The sequence below is a fragment of the Procambarus clarkii genome, chromosome 19 (genome assembly GCF_040958095.1).
Source record: "Procambarus clarkii isolate CNS0578487 chromosome 19, FALCON_Pclarkii_2.0, whole genome shotgun sequence".
NCBI classification, from domain to species: Eukaryota; Metazoa; Arthropoda; class Malacostraca; order Decapoda; family Cambaridae; genus Procambarus; species Procambarus clarkii.
The window spans coordinates 38,875,468-38,894,894 of record NC_091168.1 but is presented as its reverse complement, the minus strand read 5'-3'; the positions used below and the strand labels follow the sequence as shown (position 1 = coordinate 38,894,894).

Below are 19,427 nucleotides of genomic sequence, written 5' to 3'. Positions count from 1 at the left end.
AGCAGTGGGCGTAACACATTAGTTGCATGTAGTAGTGGGTGTACCACACTAGGTACAGCTAGTAGTCGTGTAATACACTAGATACAACTAGTAGCGGGTGTAGCAGACTAGTTCAAGCTAGTAGTGGGTGTAACACTAATTGCAGCTAATAGTGGGTGTAACACTAATTGCAGCTAATAGTGGGTGTAACACTAATTGCAGCTAATAGTGGGTGTAACACTAATTGCAGCTAATAGTGGGTGTAACACTAATTGCAGCTAATAGTGGGTGTAACACACTAGTTACAGGTAGTTTTGGGTGTAAAACACTAGTTACAGGTAGTAGTGGGTGTACCACACTAGTTACAGTTAGTAACAGGTATAACACTCTAGTTACAACTGGTAGTGGGTGTAACAGCCTAGTTACAGCTAGTAGTGGGTGTACCACACCATTTACAACTAGTAGTGGGTGCACCACACTAGTTACAGCTAATAGTAGGTGCACCACACTAGTTACAGCTAGTAGTGGGTGGATCACACTAGTTACGGCTTGTCGTTGGTGGACCACACTTGTTACAGTTCGTAGTGGGGGTAACACACTAGTTACTGCTAGTAACTAGTGTGTTACCCCCGTGCAGTAAGTGTAACACACTATTTACAGCTAGTAGTGGGTGTAACAGACTAGTTACAGTTAGTAGTAGGTGTAACAGACTAGTTACAGCTAGTAGTGGGTGTAACAGACTAGTTACAGCTAGTAGTGGTTCAACAGACTAGTGACAGCTAGTTGTTGGTGTATTCGTTGCTTTCTTTGGTTGTAGTTATACACAGTGGACAGTTTAGTAGTTTTATTGAGTAAGGCAACAAGGTGTATAACTGGCCAGCCGAGATCCAACCTGCTCTGTGTCTGTGAGAATACTGAGGCCTGCTGGAAGCACGGCTGGTGCCTCTCTGTCTGGCATGATGTCAGAGGCTTACTCGCCTGTGATTGGTTATGTTTCAACCTTCATACAATTTGAGCATTAAGACCGCTCGGACACGCTACCAAGTCGACGTCCCTTGTCGACAATCTCTGGCTAGCTATATAGTTACAATGATACTGAAAGGACCTCGGTGGCATTCAATAATGGCTTACGTGTGAAATTTTCATAATAAACATTAAAAGAAGATCAGGTGTGCTCCAAGAAAATTGATCATAATAGGTGAAAAATCATGGTAACAATGCTTTAATTAAACATGAGCATTAAGAACATGTGTATGTCTACTTATCAGATATAAACAATTCAACTCAAGGTATTGCCTAAACAAAATTATTAACATGTGTTAATGGCACATGTCAAAGGAAGCCGTTCGGCCGAGCGAACAGCACGCTGGACTTGTGATCCTGTGGTCCTGGGCTCGATCCCAGGCGCCGTCGAGAAACACTGGGCAAAGTTTCTTTCACCCTATGCCCCTGTTACCTAGCAGTAAAATAGGTACCTGGGTGTTAGTCAGCTGTCACGGGCTGCTTCCTGGGGGTGGAGGCCTGGTCGAGGACCGGGCCGCGGGGACACTAAAAAGCCCCGAAATCATCTCAAGATAACCTCAAGATAAGATTGCATGTGCTTGGAAACAATACAAAATTAAAGATAATTATTTACATTAATGGAACTAAAGTTCTGACCTAACAACCACAAATGAATTTTAAGATTAGATAATGAGAATTTTGTTATTATTTTCTTTTGTTAATGTACAATATATTTACAATATATTTACAAGCTATATACAAGACCTGGATCAAGAAGACTAACATCTGAGTGATAGCAGTCAGGATTCACTGGCCTCAATGTGGTTGCTAGAACATTAATGAACTCTTATGACAAGCAAAGTAAAAAAAATACAAATGGCAATAGACTTAACAATGGCATCTAATTTATAACGCAAAATAAAGTTGAGAAAAACTTCATTATACTATATATGTATATATGTATATATATATATATATATATATATATATATATATATATATATATATATATATATATATATATATATATATATATTATATTTCTGTGTTGTAAACAACACAGAAATCATTGATAGATACAGCGATAGCAGGCGGCTTGAAGTTTGTGAGGCACTACACATCAAGAAATCAACACCAGCAATCAACAGCCAATATATATATATATATATATATATATATATATATATATATATATATATATATATATATATATATATATATATATATATATATATATATATATATATATATATTAATATATAATGTTAATAATAAGACACATGTGGTAGAAATACTGCAAATGAATTTTTTGCAAAACAAACAGAATAGCTGCAGAGTGCACTTAATTATAAATTCTGCGGATATCTACACCTAGCTCATCCAGAGTACTATACAACTCTGACTCTGACTGTTAGCGTTCCTACAAAACATCCTTTAAAGATTTTTAAAGCGCAAACTATGGTATATAATATTGATTGGTGAAGCACTGTTATTCTATGTAATAATTTATAGTGCTTATTATAATTTACTAAGAACAACTAATATTTCTCAAAACAAAACTATGAGCCTTCAATAGGAAGTAGCTGATCTGTAATATTCTAAGAGCATGGACAATAGTATGTAAATTTCACGACCCACGTGGGACCTGAAAACTACAATTTTCATTATAATTGAACCAATCACGACTATTCTGCTATCTACGTTGATGGACGGGTACTGTGACACGTAAATTGGTACGTGAGGAAGAGTTTGGGCCTTGGTAAAAAAGGTAACTGGAAATATATCACATATGTACTAAATCATATTCAACATATTGACTTTAAGCATTAAGTCATATATGTGCTGTCTTGTGTGAGAACGGGTTGGGATATCTACACCTAGCTCATCCAGAGCACTATACAACTCTGACTCTGAAGGTCAGGAACAGATGAAACTGCATGTGACAAACTATCATCTTGAGAGATAACCTCGTTAACATCTAGCCAATGGACATGGGGTGAGTGCACGGTTGAAACGAGAGGCCTAGATCTAAGATTATAGGTGCTAGTACGGGGTTGCTGTTCAACAAGTGGTCTGTCAACCACAGAAGGTGGTGTCCCAATAGAAGGATCTGTCTGGGTAAGTTCATTGTCATCTTCCTCATCAGTCTCGTCAACAGTCATTTTAGCTAACTTCATGTGGTCTAAATGTTAATTTTTATACTCTCCTGTTAACAAGTTCTTAAGTCTGTACTTGTTACCTTTAATAAGCTCGATTACCTTATATGGACCCAAAAATTTCTTAGTTAACTTGTACATAGGACCAGACCTGTGTTGGTTAAGTACCATTTTACGGATCCAATAGTTATTTTACTAGGTTTAGCTCGTGCATTCCTTGCTACAGAGAACTCGGCTGTAGCTTTGGACAGTTGTTCTTGTATTTTCTTGAATACTAGTTGCATTTGTCTACGCTTCACTTGAACAAAATCATCTACGTTATATAAGGGAGTAGGAGGTACGTTAATCAATTCATTAGGGAGGATCTTACCTGTACCATAAAGAATAGCATGAAGTATGTCACCTGTAGAAACATTAATTGAAGAATTTATGGCACACTGAATTAAGGGAATAAAATCATCCCAATTGTTGTTATCAAAATTCAACGTGACTCTCAAGGTATCTAACACTTTCCTGTTAGTACATTCTGCTAATCCATTACTTGCTGGGTGGTAAGGCATGATACTACATTTTTTAATGTTATATAAATCACACAAGCTAGTTAAAATACTATTATGGAATTTTGGACCATTATCTGAAAGGATTACTTTAGGCATACTATATCTACAAATTATTTGGTCATGGAATGCACTGGCTATAGTTTATGTTGTTTTGTTCGGGATAGGAACTAGTTTGTAATACCGTGAAAAATTATCAACCAATACAAGCAAGAGTTTGTTCCCTTTCTCTGTTTCCACAAAATTTGTCAACAAATCCATCGATACTCGTTCCCAAGGAGCTGTAGTTGCTGGGTACACCTGAATTGGATTAGGTTCTGAAACATGTCCCTTGTGCTGAAAGCCCGTTAAACATCTGTCAACATAATAAGCAATCTCCTTAGCCATTTTTGGCCAAATATACTTCAATCGACCTTGTTGGAGTGTACGATCCTGTCATGTTCACAGAAAATGGTACCATCCGTTTTCTATGTGCGGCGGCTGGGACGCCAGGGAGAGAGAGAGGAGGTAAACAAGAGAGCGTACAGGACGCCCGCCAAGCTTGGTAGCTACTAGTCATGTAATCATATTAAGTATTAAAGTCAGTAACCAAGTCATGACTTTACATCAACCCTACAACCAAGACTTCCTCAGTAACACACAAACACCACATTGGCGACGAGGATGAACTGTGAACGCAGGTATTTGTTCAGTTTCAAACACAAGGGAGAAGCATGCTGCCTGGAGGAGGAAGAGAAGCTGTGAGCGCCATACCCGATGCTGTATGCTAACCGATGCTGTGTGCTAACCAATGCTGTGTGCTAAACGATGCTGTGTGCTAACCGATGCTGTGTACTACCCTAGCTGTGTGCTACCCAAGTTGTGCTGAAGAAACTGTGTACTGAGGAATCTGCCGACGTTGTGTACGAAACGACGCTTTGATGTGTACAAAACCTGATGTTTTGGTTACGAAACGACGCTTCGTGCTACAAAATTCATCACACTGAGCTGACTGCTGTACCGACTGCTGTACCAACTGCTGCACCAACTGCTGCACCAACTGCTGTACCAACTGCTGTACCAACTGCTGCTGTACCAACTGCTGTGCTGCTGCTGTGAGTAGGAACAACACATGTACACAAGGGCTAGGTAAGAAGTCAGTTGCTGCTATAGTGTGCACTGTTGTGAACTTTTGCATTAAAATGCTTGTGTGCTTTGCAAAATTAAAGTAATTACAGTGAATTCTTGACTAACATATACAGTGCAGTAAGTGTTTAATATTCTGAGGAACATTTAAGTGATAAGTTTACATTTATTCAGTAAAAAATGGCAAATATACCTCAGTTTCCTGCATTTGATCCTGACTGTGACCAGACAAACCTGTCACAGAGGTGGGTTAAATGGCTTAAAAGGTTTGAAAATTTGTTGATAGTTTCTGACATCAAAAGTGCTGAAAGAAAGCGTGCCTTTCTACTTCATTATGCAGGTGATAGAGTTTGTGACATCTTTGACACACTGAAAGACACTGGTGGTGCCAAAGATTATGACACTGCCAAAGCCAAACTAACAGAGCATTTCAAACCAAGGCAAAATACTGCAATGGAAATTATGCATTTCAGGAGAGCAAAACAACTCTCTAATGAAACTGTGGATCAATACCACACACGTCTGCAGGGTTTAGCAGCCCATTGTGAGTTTGCTGATGTTGACAAAGAAATCAAACAGCAAATAATTGAAACATGCACATCTACACGTCTCCGTCGAAGAGCTCTAGAACTTGTTGATGATGACAGTTCTCTTACCAAGATACTGGATATGGCTCGTCGAATGGAAGATGCTGCACGTGATGCTCGTGTCATGGAGTGCAGTGCTAATAACGGTTCTGCCACTGTTACTAACAGTGATGAGGTACGTAAGGTTCAGGGAGGACACCGTGATCAAAGAAGATATCATGGCAAACCTAACAGTAAATTTAGCCGAGAACCACGTCACAACTGGGGTCAAGGAACAAGGCTCAAACAGTCACGACGACCCACATCAGAGGGTGTCAACAATAAATGTTACAATTGTGGAGGAGACTACCCACACCAAGATAATGTTTGTCCTGCTCAAGGTAAGAAGTGCTATGAGTGTGGAAAACTAGGTCATTTTGGTGCTATGTGTCGTTCCGCACTAAAGAAACCACAGTCAATGAATAAAAGCACTGTACGAGGATCAGGTCATAGGGGTCGAGGTGGTAAACACAATATTGCACCTCATATCCAGAATGTTAATAATATACAAGACAACATTTCATTACAACCAGTCTCAGATGACAGTGAATGTGATTATACTTATGGAGTACAAGCAATCACAGAATGGAATGATCTTCCAAACAACCCAGAGACATGTGTATACATTGCTGGTATTTGTCTCAAGGTTCTCATTGACACTGGATCAAACATTGACACCATTGCTGAGTGCCACTATGAAAAATTTAAAAAACAGTTCCCAAAGCTTGAGAACTATAATGGCAAAGCCACTGCCTATGCTTCAAAGGTAGCCTTGCCAGTGATTGGAACTTTCACTGCAGAGATTAAGTCAAAGAATGCAATGCTCATTACTACATTCCATGTTGTTTGGAATGCAAAGGAGTCTTTACTCAGTTACAAGACTTCAACCAAATTGGGGCTACTTCAGCTTTCTAATGCTGTAGCAGTGGAATCTGCAAACAATGTTGATGGTATTGTTGCTGAATTTTCTGATCGATTTAAATCCATAGGTTGTTATACTGATAGCAAAGTACATCTGCATATCAACCCAGATGTAATTCCAGTTGCCCAACCACATCGCCGACAACCATTCCATACTCGCAAGAAAGTCGATGCCGAACTGGATAGGCTGATGGAACTAGATATCATTGAACCAGTAACAGGCCCAACACCATGGGTAAGCCCGATTGTCACTCCACCAAAGCCGAAGAATCCAGATGAGATACGCATTTGTGTGGACATGCGTGTTCCCAACAAGGCAATAATGCGTGAACGCCATCCTACACCCACTGTAGATGATATGATCTACCGCTTGAATGGTGCAACTATATTCAGCAAGTTAGATTTAAACAAGGGCTATCATCAGCTTGAACTTGATGATGAGAGTCGCTTCATCACAACGTTTACGACACATCGAGGTCTGTATAGGTACAAGCGCCTGAGTTTTGGTATTAACAGTGCTGCCGAGGTATTCCAGCACATCATCAGCCAGGTATTGCAAGATATACCTAATGCTGACAACATGTCTGATGACATCATTGTTTATGGCCGTACCCAAGCTGAACACGACAAAGCTCTTCGTGCAACATTGCAACGCTTACGAGAAAAGAATTTGACGCTAAGCCGAGCAAAGTGTGAGTTCAATCAACATAAAATTGAATTCTTTGGACATGTACTTAGTGACAAAGGTCTGTCTCCAGATCCTAAGAAAGTTGCAGATATCAAGAATGCTGCACCTCCTTCAACGTCCACTGAAGTACATAGTTTTCTGGGAATGGCAAACTACTGTTCTCGCTTCATTCCAGATTTTGCTACCATTAAGCCTCTACGTGAGCTCCTGAAGAAAAACGCATCATGGTACTGGAGCGATATCAAGCAAAATGCATTTGATGCTGTGAAAGATGCACTAGTAGAGAATGCGACTGCTGCGTACTTTGATCCATCAATGGACACTGAATTAACGGTGGATGCTAGTCCTGTTGGATTAGGTGCTGTTTTAGCCCAACACAAACCTGGTCAACCAGATTCCAGAGTAGTAATTGCCTACGCCAGCCGTTCTCTCACAGATGTTGAGCAACGATACAGTCAGACAGAGAAGGAAGCTCTTGCTCTTGTATGGGGCTGTGAACACTTCAATGTGTATCTGCTTGGTGCACCCTTCACCACGATAGTCACTGACCACAAACCGTTGGAGACCATCTTCAATAATCCAAAGTCCAAACCACCAGCTCGCATTGAGAGATGGGCTCTTCGTCTGCAACCATACAACTTTACGGTGAAATACAAGCCGGGTGCAGGCAATCCCGCTGATTACATCAGTCGACATCCTGCCAACAGTTTCACCATCACCAAGCATCAGCAAGTTGCCGAGGAATATGTACACTCTGTAACCTGTGATGCAGTCCCTAAGGCTCTTACTCTTGATGAAATCCGTACTGCAACCCTAGAGGACCCAACTCTGCAAGCAACAGTGGATGCATTGACTAAGAAAAAGTTTCCACGCATCCCACCCTCAGGAGTTGACCAAGATGCATTCAAAGCACTTGAACGCATCCAGACAGAATTAAGTGTTACGCAACAATGCGACACTGTGCTGCGAGGTACTCGTATCGTTATTCCAGTTGTTCTCCAGCAACGTGCTCTGAAGCTTGCACATCAAGGACACCAAGGTCTTGTTAGGACCAAACAGTTGCTACGAGAAAAGGTGTGGTTTCCTGGCATTGATCGTCAAGCAAAGGATATGCATGATGCCTGTGTCCCTTGCCAAGCTGCAGTGGATACTTCAAGACCAACACCTCTACAACCTTCACCACTACCTGCTGCACCATGGACGGAAGTATCAATGGACTTCTGCGGACCACTACCAACTGGAGAGTACTTGATGGTAGTCATTGATGATCACTCACGTTATCCAGAAGTAGAAATCATCAATTCCACATCTGCAAAGGCCGTCATCCCGAAACTTGACAAGATCTTTTCAAACTTTGGCATTCCTGAAGTTGTCAAGACGGACAATGGACCGCCATTCAATGGACAAGACTTTGTCAACTTTGCTGAGCATATTGGATTCAAACACCGCCGTGTGATGCCACTACATCCCCAAGCAAATGGAGAAGTTGAGAGATTCATGCAACCTCTCATGAAAGCGGTACGCTGTGCTCATGCCGAAGGACGATCCTGGAAACAAGCTATGTATGCTTTTCTCAGGAACTACCGTGCAACACCACATGGAACACTGGGCAAGTCGCCTGGCGAACTTTTATTTGGACGTCCTATGAGAATCGCACTACCCGTCATGCCAGCCGAGGTAACGGATAAACGTCTCGCTCAGAAGGATGCACTAGCCAAGGGCAAAATGAAAATTGCTCATGATCAACGTGCAAAGGAACAGTTCATAAAGGTTGGAGACACTGTTCTCGTTAAAAAGAAAAAAGAGGGAAAGTTAGATATGCCGTATGATACAAAACCATATAAAGTGATTAGTGTAAAAGGAACTATGGTAACAGCTAGTAATAGAGATCATAGTATAACACGTAATATGGCTTATTTCAAAGTGATTCCAACTAGTGTAGAAAATGATGAAGTGCAAAGTCGTGCAAAAGAAAAAGAAAAAAATAGTTATAACCCGACAAACAATTCATCAAGGGATGTTATTGCATTTAAGGACTCTCGTCCTAAACGTCATGTTAAATGCCCTACACGATTTGATGATTAATTGTGTTCCTATGTAATGAAAAGTATTTACTTATTGTGCTAAACTAAATTTAATATTGTTTGAATAATGCAGATATCTCATTCAATATTTTGTAACTTTGTAGTACAGTTTCTTTCATGTTTGTTTAACATTGCATATGTATTTTTAACATTGAAATCCTTTGTGGAAAAGATTAAGTTGTTTAAATTCTTTGTGTGCTTAATTAATGTTAAATGTATGCAGTATCTCTTGATATGGTAATAACTTACTTTGTGTCAATAACTTTGCTTTGTGCTACAAGCATGGTAGACATCCTGTATTCATTCTTTTTAAAGAAAAGGAGGGATGTCATGTTCACAGAAAATGGTACCATCCGTTTTCTATGTGCGGCGGCTGGGACGCCAGGGAGAGAGAGAGGAGGTAAACAAGAGAGCGTACAGGACGCCAGCCAAGCTTGGTAGCTACTAGTCATGTAATCATATTAAGTATTAAAGTCAGTAACCAAGTCATGACTTTACATCATCCCTACAACCAAGACTTCCTCAGTAACACACAAACACCACAGATCCTTTCCTGGATGTGCACTTGCAGGAGCATCATGGATAATTTTAACACAGTTGGTACCAAGACAGCTGGAACAACTAACTGACAACATTTCCTCGGGACTGTCTCTAGCTTTACTACTCTACACAGTAAATTTTCTAACATGACTAATTCTTTCAATGGCACTGGAGGTTTATGAATTGGGCGAGTATCTTGCTTAGTCAAAAATTTAATGACGGGTGCCCATATGGGGTCTTGTTTTTCTTACGTCTCAACTACTGTAGCATCTAATGCTGGGTAATTTAACTGAATTGCAGCTACGTGTCGAGAAAACGCATCGGCTACAACATTTCGCTTTCCTGGAATATAACCAAATGTGGGATTAAATTCTCGAATTGAGAGCAAATATCTAGCAAACTTACCAACTGGATTCTTATTTTTGAACAAGAGAATTAATGGTTGGTGATCTGCAAGAACATGAACTGGGTAATTATAAATTGTATCCCTGAAATGTTTAAGTGCCCAGACAACTGCCAAGGCTTCTCGTTCTGTTGCGCTATAATTTTTCTTTTCTTTAAATAATGTACAGCTTGCATAAGCTATTGCGTGATCTCTGTGACCTTCTGTTTGAAGTAATGCAGCACCTAAACCCATGTCACTAGCATCTGTAACCAACGTAAAAGGTTTAGAAAAATCTGGGTACCTAAGGACAGGTGACGAAATCAAGGCTGCCTTGAGTTTTTTGAATGACTGATCCTGGGCCTCTCCCCAAACAAAGGGTTCATCTTTTCTTTGCAACTTGTAAAGTGGAGCGGCTATAATAGAGAATCCAGCAATAAATGAATGATAAAATCTTACAAGACCTGTGAACTGTCTTACGGCTTCTGCGATACAAGGCGTTGGAAAATCACGGGCAGCAATAATTTTTTATTCATTCAATGTAATACCTGAAGGTGTAACTGTATGACCTAGGAAATTAATCTTCTCCTTTAAAAATGAACATTTTGCAAGCTTTATTTTTAAATTAGCTTCTGCGAGCTTTGCAAGTACTTTCTCAAGGTTCTGGAAATGAGTTTGAACATTTTGCAACATGATTATGAGATCATCAAGGTAAACTTGAAGAGTACTTCCTATCAATCTACAAAATAGATTCGTCATGAGCCGTGAAAAGGTTATTGGACTACTCCGCAAACCAATTGGCATTCTTTTGAAATGAAAATGACCATTGGGAGTACTAAAGGCTGTCAATTGTTTACTTTCCTCATCAAGGGGGATTTGCCAGAATCCCTGCAACAAATTTAACGTTGAGATTACTTTGTTTCGACCAATACTTTGCAACAAATCATTTAGAACTGGAAGTGGGAAACGATCAGGTATCGTTACTCTGTTAAGCTTCCGATAATCGTTTACAGGTCTCCAAGTCCCATCTCGCGTTGGTACATGAATCAATGGGGCGGTCCATGGCGAATTACTCGATTCAATTACATCACTCTGTAACATTTCCTCTATGAGTCTATCAGCTTCTGCTCTCTGAGAATGGGGAAGACGGTAAGCTGGTACATAAATAGGCGTAGTTTCTTGTTCAAGGGGAATTTTATGTGTAATAAGAGGAGTGAGACCTAACTTTTCTCCTGGTAGAGCAACAACGGCTCTATTCCTGTTCAAAATTTTCAAAAGCTGAGTCACAGAGTCAGGAAAATCAGTAGGACTGAGGTGTTGCATTTGCACCTCTGGCTGAGATCCCTGTTCTCCTGGTGTGAGAGTACAAACAGTATGATCCATGGAGGCATCGTCCACGACTCGCACCGGTAACGAGTAATGGGCAAAATCTACAACATGGGTGCCAGACTGGAGATGGATGTCGGCATTACTAGTGTTTGCAATATACAATGTAACAGTACCATCCTGCACTGTGTGCCAGGAGGGTTCAACAAACGTACCATTCACTTTACACGTTTCACTTTCCGCAATCACATCCGACAACTCAGGCACTCCTTGAACCTTAACTCTTATTCTGGTGAGAGACTGAGAGTGCAGCACAGTGTCAGTAGCCGTGGAACCAATGACTTCAGAGATGGAAGCTGCCAGGCGAGCGAGACAACGAGAATCCATTAGGGCGTCCCCTTCCAGAAAGTCCCGATACACACTCTCCTTAACAACTTCACAACTACGATGCTTCAATCGAGTGCCTGTTTTCTCGGGTATGCTACCACGACAAGGATCTGATAAACCTAAGCTAGCAAGGCGGGTGTCAACAAAATTAACGTAATCTGATTGAAGGTTGAACTCATGGCCCTGTCGATACATGCTACACAAGGGTATGACGTGGTCTTTGATACTAATGTTCCAACGATGGGGAAACAATGCAATATTTTCATCAATCATGGTGTACAGACCTAAGAGAATGTCTCCAGGAAAATGAATAATGTCAACAACTAAACATGTTATAGACAATGTGTCATCATCTAACTTGAGTGGGAGGTCAATTTCATCCTGAACTTTTACTTTATTTCCTGAAACACCACTTAGAAAAGGTATGGGCGACTGTTTTACTGTAGTAGGGTGCTTACTTGCAATGTCTCTAAGAGCTGAAGGCTTGATAATATTAATTTTTGCACCTGAGTCAAGAAAAACTTTTAAAACTCTACCATGTACAATGGCTGAGACAAGGGGACCATCACTTGAGACTGGACAAGTTACTACTTGTGACTTATGTTGTCTGGGATATCTGCATCTCGTCTGGGTCAAATTCACTGTGGTTCCGTCAACATCTACATCTGAGCTAGAGTCAGTGTCCTCCTCTGTCAAATGTCCAAATCTATTTTGAGTATCTACTGAATACACAGGGAGGGCACTAGGACTGGCTAGCTTGAATTGGTTAGTGGATGGCCTTGGGGGTTTCCCGACGACATGGAGTGAACATTCTGAACTCAAGCATTCTGTGACCGAGTATTATAATTCGAAGTTGCATTATAGCTGGGCTGGGAGTTGTAATTACGCGAGTTCTGATAATGTCTTGGACGCTGTGCGCCTCACCAAGACTGACCATGGGAGTTACGAGGTGCAGATGACCTTTGCCTAGCTCTACAATCTGCAGTGTGGTGACCAACTTGTTTATGGTACTTGCAATATGGGAGCCTAAAATGATTAGATTGATGAAGGGACCGAGAGAATTGTCTAGGTGATGATCTAGGAGCAGACCAAAAGTCCCTTGCGAGGTGGTTACTCTCACCACAATGCCAACATGAGGGAGTGGATGGTTGTGGACTATAGCGTCTCGGCAACTTATGAGGAGGCGAATTTGACTGGGGGCTACGACTATGGGTATGGTTCTGTGACCAAGAGTTTTGAGAGTTTGTGGGAGGATGCCGAGAGCTTGTTACTACATTCACAGTATCAGAGGACGGCAACAGTTGAGCACTTCGGGGAGCTATTTTATCGGCGGCATTGTTAATAGCCTCAAACACTTCACCAATTTCATGTTTAACTCCAAAAATTTTGTTGCTCAATGATCGGTTTAATATGCTCTGGGGCAAAATGCATTAAAGTTCCAAATGCTATCATTTTGACCATAGCCTCAGGGGATAGATTATTGTCTTTATCTACCCAAGACGAACTAATCATAGCAGACCCTAAGGCATACAGATACTGATCAAGACGGCTAGTAAACACATTGAACGATTCACCAGGCTGCATGGTGGCATTGTCAATTTTCTTGACTAACCTATAGGTCAAGGTCTCCTTTGTTAACAAAGCGCCGGCGAAAGAAATCCTTAAATTCAGACCAAGACTGGAGACTAACAATGGCTTTCTCATCAACCACAAAACCTGCATCACCTTTGGTTGTGTCCACAGCTGACCGTGCAATTGCCAAGTATTCGGCATAAGTAGGCTCAGAAAAACGTGCGACTGTTTTCACTTCAACCTTACTAAACCATGACTCTAATAAACGGGATTCACCAGTAAAAAGTGGGATAACCATTTCCTGAGCTGATCTCTGGACATTGGGGCGAGCAACTGTTCCAGTTGATTCTGAAGGGGTTTCAACAGTGGTAGGCATTGTCACTACCGAGGAGGTGGCAGTTGATCGCAAATTATAATTAAGTACACTAGGCATAAGGAATAGAGTACACTAAAAAATTAAAACACTCAAAAAAATATATCAAACTTGGCTAAGGTAAGGAAATGGCAGAATTAAAATTTGTAAATTGTACTAGGCAACAAATAATTAAGAACAAGCAAAATTGTGAATTAAATTAGCAATCAGGTATGAATATGGCTGGAATTAGAAGCATGTAAATTAATTAAACCAGGCTAAGCACAGCAATTTAGAATAAAAACTGGAAAGTGCAATTGCCAAATTTCATTAAAATGATTCAACACAACAAGTGGCAATGCAAGAAAAATGGATGTAGCACAGAAACTGGACACAGGAATGTATTTAACTTGCTATGGTAACATTATAATGTGAAATGTTGAAGGAATAAATTTCAAAATAAAGCCTGTAGGAATTAAAAATATATTGTGCAAATCCTTGACTGCTACTACAACAAGGATTTCTTACTTCTCTTGACTTTGAATTTGCTAATAACACTCTACTAACACAATTAATGCACAATGAATTTACTGTGAGAAGCAGGAATGTTGAAATCATTCAAGGAAACTGTGGGAGTGGAGTATGTAACCAGATCCAATATTTAAAAATTAAGTCACTGAAAGGTTAATTCATAAGATATTGTGGATATATTTACGTTAGCCACGTAAATAGCACACGAAGTCTTAGCTCTTAGTTAGTTGACTCAGGGCTGCGGCCAAGCCAATATGACCATAGCCAACACGAAAAACACGGCGACAAGGCGTGTGAAGAGGCACATGCACGGTTTGTTTACATCTGAAGCGACAGGCAGCGCTACTGGCGGCAGTGGCGTGAAGCTCGGGGGACCCCACACCAGGAATGTGTGTAATATTCAGGGCGTGACAATAATTATATCGTCGAATGGCGAGTGAAGGCCAGTTGCTATGGAGGCGTGTAGACAGAAGTTCACTGTAGAATGGTGTAGCAGAAGGCTGTAGCGATGGTGAGAGGAGGCAATGTGGTGGTGTGAGTGGGAGCTGGCGACGCTATTCAAACGGTTGAAGTCTTTTTTTCCACCAATTCCTCTTAAATAACAGTACAACACACACACAATGATTAGTTGATACTTGAGACGATGACTGGCGACGATTGCAGTAACTTGAAACACTCACAGGACTTGATGCTGTCGACGTTGGCGAAGGTGGTGGTGTGTGATGCAGGTCCCAAGATGGCGCGGGAAATTCAAAAATGCTGACAGCGAATTCCTCTCCCCTCGCTGATGAAAATTTCGTTCTCTCTTGCAAATATTGCGCCTTACTTTTGAAATCGTCGACCTAGAGTAGTGGCTGATAGCAGGACCCCGGACTGGCACAATAATTGATGCGTGGGTGGCAGGATGGCGGCTTATTGCGGAGGCTGGAACACAAGGCGATGTGCGTACTTGAGATTTCGTAGCTCAGAAAATTAATTCTGAATCACACCGCTGCTACCAGTATTCGTTGCTTTCTTTTATTGTGGTTATACACAGTGGACACTTCAGTAGTTTTATTGAGTAAGGCAACAAGGTGTATAACTGGCCAGCCGAGGTCCTACTTACTCTGGGTCTGTGAGAATAATGAGGCCTGCTGGAAGCACGGCTGGTGCCGCTCTGTCTGGCATGACGTCAGAGGCATACTTGCCTGTGATTGGGTATGTTTCAACCGTCATACAATTTGAGTATTAAGAGGTGTAACAGACTAGTTACAGCTAGCAGTGGGTGTAACACATTAGTTGCAGCAAGTAATTGGTTTACCACACTTGGAACAGCTAGTAGTCGTGTAACACACTAGTTACATCAAGTAGTGGGTGTAACAGACTAGTTACATCTAGTAGTGGGTGTAACAGACTAGTTACAGCTAGTAGTGGGTGTAACACACTAGTTACAGCTAGTAGCGTGTGTAATACACTAGTTACAGCTAGTAGTTGAATAACACACTAGTTACAACTACTAGTGGGTGTACCACACTAGTTACAGCTAGTAGTGGGTGAACCACACTAGTTACAGCTAGTAGACGGTGGACCACACTTGGTAAACCTAGTAGTCGTATAACACACTAGTTACAGCTAGTAGTGGGTGTAACAGACTAATTACAGCGAGTAGTTGGTGTAACACACTAGTTACAGCTAGCAGTGGGTGTAACAGACTAGTTAATGCTAGTATTAGGTTTAACAGACTAGTTACAACTAGTTGTGGGTGTAACAGTCTAGTTACAGTTAGTAGTGGGTATACCACACTAGTTAAAACTAGTAGTGGGTGTAACAGACTAGTTACAGCTAGTAGTGGGTGTAACAGACAAGTTATAGCTAGTAATTGGTGTAACAGACTAGTTACAGCTAGTAGTGGATGTACCACACTAGTTACAGTTAGTAGTGGGTGTAACACACTATTTACAGCTAGTAGTGGGTGTGACAGACTAGTTACAGGTAACAGTGGATGTACCACACTAGTTACAGCTAGTAGTGGGTGTAACAGACTAGTGACAGCTAGTAATGGGTGTAACTCACTAGTTGCAGCTAGTAGTGGGTGTAACACACTAGTTACAGGTAGTAGTGGGAGTAATACACTAGTTACAGCTAGCAGTGGGTGTTAGACACTAGTTGCAGCTAGTAGTGGGTGGACCACACTTGTTACAGCTAGTAGTGAGTGTAACACACTAGTTACAGCTAGTAGTGGGAGTAACACACTAGTTACAGCTAGTAGTGGGTGTAACACACTGGTTACAGCTAGTAGTGGGTGTAACAGACTAGTTACAGCTAGTAGTGTGTGTACCACACTAGTTACAATTAGTAGTGGGTGTACCACACTAGTTACAGCTAGTAGTGGATGTAACAGACTAGTTACAAATAGTTGTGGATGTAATACACTAGATACAGCTAGTAGTGATTGTAACACATTAGTTACAGCTAGTAATGGGTGTACCACACTAGTTACAGCTAGTAGTGGGTGTAACTGACTAGTTACAGCTTGTAGTGGGTATAACACACTAGTTACAGCTAGTAGTTTTATTATTATTATTATTATTTTCTACCACAATCGTAGCCACACATTTACAATGCTAACCAGCATATATACATTTTCTTCTGTCCTCCATGGACAGGGTGAGAGATGCGTTAAACATATAGTTCAAGGGTTTATTGAACACTCAACCACAGAAGGTGATTCGGTGCTTTTAAAATGCTAAGCTAACCTACATACGTAAATACATAGGGACACATATTTACGTATGCCCTACTTAAGTGTTCGATGTGTCTTTTACATAGTGTCATTAATGTGCATTTACAGAGGTGAAATGTAATTATCTGTCTGTATGATATTATAAAATGGTGTCGGATTTTCCGACAGCCTCCATATATACTTTATGCACATACATATACATACACACACACACATATATGTACACATACATATATATATATATATATATATATATATATATATATGTATGTGTATATATATATATATATATATATATATATATATATATATATATATATATATATATATATATATACATGTATATATACATATATACACACACATACATTCACATACATTTGTCTCTTTTACTCTGACAGAGTGAGATAGCTGATAGAGAAACTAGTGTGCAATTAAGCACTTAATCACTGAAGGTGATGAAGGTGCTTTTACAAGCTCAGGTTATATAGTTACATCACATACATACATTATATAATTGATACATTACATGGTTAATCTTGGGTACAAGTCCAATATATCATCAAGTGTTCCAGTACTCATATAGTAATTACACAGTTCAGCATACCTTAGCCCAGGAGGGCGAAAGTCAGTCAGTATGGGACATTCTACAATATAATGTTCAAGAGAGTGCATGTTTTCTCTTTCACAAAGTTGACACATTGTGTACTTGACATTTGGGTTTTGAGAAAGCTGCCAGATACGTCTATATCCCAGGCGTATTCTGGCCACTATAACATCACATTGCCGGGTTCTTGTCCTATTAGTCCCATATGTGAATGTCTCCTCACGATATCTATCATAATAATTAATGCTACAACTTTCACGTCTTTGTGAATTTGTTAGATCTGTGAGATCTTCATTAGATATTTGTTTAGGTATTCTCTTTGTCACTGCTAATGAAACGCAGGGAGGGCGCGGGTGTGTGTGCAGAGAGATGCAGGGAGGGCGCGGGTGTGTGTATGTGCAGAGAGGCGCAGGGAGGGCGTGGGTGTGTGTGTGTGTGTGTGTGTGTGTGTGTGTGTGTGTGTGTGTGTGTGTGTGTGTGTGTGTGTGTGTGTGTGTGTGTGTGTGTGTGTGTGTGTGTGTGTGTGTGTGTGTGTGTGTGTGTGTGTGTGTGTGTGTGTGTGTGTGTGTGTGTGTGTGTGTGTGTGTGTGTGTGTGTGTGTGTGTGTGTGTGTGTGTATGTGTGTGCAGAGAGACGCAGGGAGGGCACGGGTGTGTGTGTGTGTTACACTGGCATTGAACGCACATAGTAGTAACACCCAGAAAATAGTCAGTGATATTCGAATGAATGTTTTAGCTGCTAAAGAAAACAGATTTGAGATTAAATTCTTATGGATACCATCACATGTTGGCATCTCATGGCATGACACTGTTGATATGCTTGCAAAGACAGCCTGCAGAAAACAAGTGGTAGAAATTGATATGGGTGTTTCATTAGCAGTGACAGCTAGTAGTGGGAGTAACAGACTAGTTACAGGTAGTAGTAGTAGTAGTGGGTGTAACACTATTTACAGCTAGTAGTTGGGTAACACTATTTACAGCTAGTAGTGGGAGTAGCACACTAGTTACAGCTAGTAGTGGGTGGGTGTAACACACTGGTTACAGCTAGCAGTGGGTGTAACACACTGGTTACAGCTAGTAGTGGGTGTAACAGACTAGTTACAGCTAGTAGTGTGTGTACCACACTAGTTACAATTAGTAGTGGGTGTACCACACTAGTTACAGCTAGTAGTGGGTGTAACACAATAGTTACAGCAAATAGTGTGTGTAACATACTAGATACAGTTGGCAGTGAGTGTAACCCACTAGTTTCAGCTAATAGTCGTATAACACACTCGTTACAGCTAGTAGTGGGTGTAAGAGACTAGTTACAGCTAGTGGTGGGGGTAACAGAATAGTGACAGCTACTAGTTGGTGTAACACAATAGTTACAGCTAGTAGTGGGTGTAACATACTAGTTCCCGCTAATAGTCGTATAACACACTAGTTACAGCTAGTAGTGGGTGTAACAGACTAGTTACAGCTAGTAGTGGGTGTAACAGACTAGTTACAGCTAGTAGTGGGTGTAACAGACTAGTTACAGCTAGTAGTGGGTGTAACAGACTAGTTACAGCTAGTAGTGGGTGTAACAGACTAGTTACAGCTAGTAGTGGGTGTAACAGACTAGTTACAGCTAGTAGTGTGTGTAACACACTAGTTACAGCTAGTAGTGTGTGTAACAGACTAGTTACAGCTAGTAGTGGGGTTTACCGCACTTGTTACAGCTAGTGAAAGGTAGAATAGCACTCACGGGGATCGTGATGAAACTCCACACGGCCTCCGTCAGGTTCTGGAGGCTGAGAGGCTGGTTGGGGTCCGGAGGGTCACGCGCTGGGGTCAACAGCGGTGTGGGGTCATCGTCATCCCGGGGTCGAGACTTGACCCCACCTTCG

The 19,427-nt window shown here is 41.0% G+C and overlaps 1 protein-coding gene across 1 annotated transcript in view; it reads right to left on the bottom strand.

The window, feature by feature from the left end:
- The window catches only part of Gycalpha99B (guanylate cyclase 1 soluble subunit alpha 2), a 183,324-nt gene extending 163,903 nt beyond the window's left edge, over positions 1-19,421 (bottom strand). Inside the window, exon 1 of the mRNA XM_069327558.1 lies at positions 19,286-19,421. The gene's annotated coding sequence lies outside the window, so the exon portion shown is untranslated. The remainder of the gene's footprint in view (positions 1-19,285) is intronic.
- Between the last annotated feature and the right edge of the window lie 6 nt (positions 19,422-19,427).